Genomic DNA, 3,247 nt, shown 5'->3' on the forward strand with positions numbered 1-3,247 from the left:
ATGTTTAGATGATGGGTTAGTGTAATGGAAGTGTAATCATGCTTAGAGCTTGTTATGAGTAGTTTAGTTGATGAGAGGCATGATTATTGTGTGTTTAGAGATTGGTTGGTTTTGTGATGTTTTTGGAGTTGGAAATCTTGGTTATTAGTTAATGAACTTAAGTAAACTCTTAGTTCATGATTGAGAAATAAGTATGAATTGGTAATATTGAGTTGTTGGGGCTATTGTAGTATGGTATAGATGGATTTTGGTTGTATGAATGAATTGTGGTTGATTGGTGGTTGGTTTGGAGTAGAATAAAAATTGGTAATCGCGTAAACATAGCCGTCGTAATGTCCGATTTACTTTAGACTGTTTTTGTTCCTAACATCAGGACCCGAGAACTCACTGTTAGGTTTTTACCATTGCCATGATTAGATAGTTAATGTTACGAGCTTCGTTTTGATATGTGGTTCGTTTGAATCCGATGTACGGTTTAGGAGAAACGACCGTTTTAAGTAACGGTGTTTCGCGACCGAACCATTACCCCTCGCCTTACTTTGAAACCTTGGTTAAGGACTTTAAATGACTAATTGGGGTAAGAAACAATTATGTTAAGTTTATTAGGCAGTTGGTAAGGTACTCGCGAAAGAATCGCCTTAAAACTCTTAATGGTTAATTTATTAAAAATGGTGGAGCCGAGGGTACTCGAACGACTGAGGTGATTTGTTAAGCGTAGGAGTGACCATAAGCGAACATTAGGGTTCAATTGGTTAAAGTCTAGTTTCTTAAGCGACCGGGGTTTAATTCCATATTATGTTGTTGTTCATAGGTTATCGGACCCACTCTAAGCTTAAGTCTATCCGGGAGCACTCAGGCAAGTTTTCTACCCGTTATACTGTTGTTGTGATGTATACATATGTATATGCATTATCTTGTGATAGATGCATGGTGGTTAATTAGCAAATCTTGCGATATATTGGAGCATGTGATATGGTATATATGCATGTCTGTTTCGTAATCTTGATATATATTGTTGATTCAATTGCTTATAAGTTGCATAATACCTATGCTAGAGATAACCAGTAGTTGCGTATACCCTTAGTATAGGGGACCCAAAGGTGAACATTTTCTAAAACCGGGAGTCGATGTTCCCGAGTATATTATATATATAAATTTATATATATATATAGATATAGTTTTCAAAACTATAAATCGAATAAGGTTTATTCGATAACTTTATTTTTATTAATGAATATTATTTTGAATATTCATTCGAGGACTTATGACTCCATTTATTTTATTAATGAATATTATTTTGAATATTCATTGGAGGACTTATGACTCCGTTTATTTTATTTAATGAATATTATTTTGAATATCCATTCGAGGACTTATGACTCCGTTTATTTTATTTAATGAATATTATTTTGAATATTCATTCGAGGACTTATGGCTCCGATTAATTACTAATTATTATTCTTTATTTTATTAAGGAATAATGTGTCGATAATCAAACTCACTTTTGATTATTCAAATAAAGATAGTACTTTCGTATAAGTATATCTTTGGTTATTTAATATTCATTGCAATTATAAGTTTTAAAACTTCTACTTCAATCATTTTTATAAAGATTATTCTTTATGAGAATATTATTTAAATAATAATATTCAGATATTTTCTAATATATTGGGACTGATTTATTTTATTAAATCAGCATCACTCCAAACATTCTTAAAAATGTTTTCGAGTCTTCAAAATGATTTTTAAAGGTTAGGGCGGATCCCAAAAACTCATATTTATATTTAAGATCCTCCTTTCAAAGGGGATTTAAATACTCGCTCAAAACCTGAGAGATCCGGCTCTGTGGTGTGTTTATATTCGCATCAAGGTTGCTGTTTTGATAAAAGAGTTTTTGATTACTTACCCAACACTCGGGAAGTAAAATTCTTGGAACAAGTTAATCCATTAACAGGCATCGCCTGGGAAATATTGGTGAGTTTTCCTTTCCAACTAGATACGACTTCTTGGTGGAGCCGTATCAACAAGTTTCTACTTGGGGAAAGGGGGACGAGCTTTACATTTCAGGGTCATGGATTCCATCTGAACTTGGAGTGGCGTAAGTGGTCGAGTGGCGCCGGCCCAGCCTTATTATATTGGCCCAAATGGCCTGGAAGTTCCGTTAAGACGGTCCATTCCTTAGGAGTCCAGTGTTCGGTTGACAAGTAAATCCTACAGGTTCTCCTCTACATGTAGAAAATGGTGGGGTTGCACTACTGCGACTGATCATCGTAAGTGGTCTTCCTGGCACGACAAACTCCCGTAATGAGTTCATCATCTAATTGGATATTTCTGCAACACTACCCAGAGCACTTCGATAGAAAGGCTACGGTTGGGCGATTGTTGAGTGTTGGCAGGGTCGAGTTTTCAAAATGATGTTTGCATCAAATGAAGTATCTCATAACTTCATTTTATTTTGATGATATTTTAAAGATTGATTCTATACAAGTTTTGTCTTGTAGCTTAATCTATGGGAGGAACTATTTATACATTGAACGGTGGTAGTTCAAGTAGTATTCGGAAAAGATATAAGTATATTGGAGTATCTTGTAACTTCATCTTTTAAACTTATATCTAGTAAATGATTATCTTGTGCATGTCAAAGATTTTCAGAAAAACGTTGAGACAAGGTTAGATATATGAGATCACCTTGCAACGATATTTTTATACAGTTATAAACTGGAACTCTGTAATAACCCCAAAATTTTTAACTTTTTGTAACCCTTGTGAATAGTGTTTTAGCTGAATGAGAAAACTTTTCACGCCACACTATGTAGGGGTTCTGTTATGGATATTCTGGGATATTATTAGTACTCTATGAAGTATATAAGTGTATGTAAAGATCGTCAGAATCCAATTCCGAACACTTTGGTTTTTCCCGGAAATCCACAAGATACGGAGAGAATTGAGTATAAGGTAACAGGATAAAAAGGATTTAAATTAAAGGATTATAATAGAGGATCATAAAAAGGAATATAATGTATTGAGAAAGGTTAAGGGAACCTAAGTAATAAGATCCCGGGTATGATCCTTCAAACGATAAACGAGAACGAAAGTTAAGCGAACCGTATAACAGATCAGCGGTCATTAGGCAAACGATTAGGAAGTTAATCAAAGGGATTAGTGGGAATGATGTCATCCAACCAATAGAAAGAGGACAAGGAAGGGAGGATGACATCATGAGGATGACATAAGCATGACATGGGAA

This window comes from Apium graveolens, unplaced genomic scaffold (genome assembly GCF_009905375.1).
Source record: "Apium graveolens cultivar Ventura unplaced genomic scaffold, ASM990537v1 ctg3680, whole genome shotgun sequence".
Classification (NCBI taxonomy): Eukaryota; Viridiplantae; Streptophyta; class Magnoliopsida; order Apiales; family Apiaceae; genus Apium; species Apium graveolens.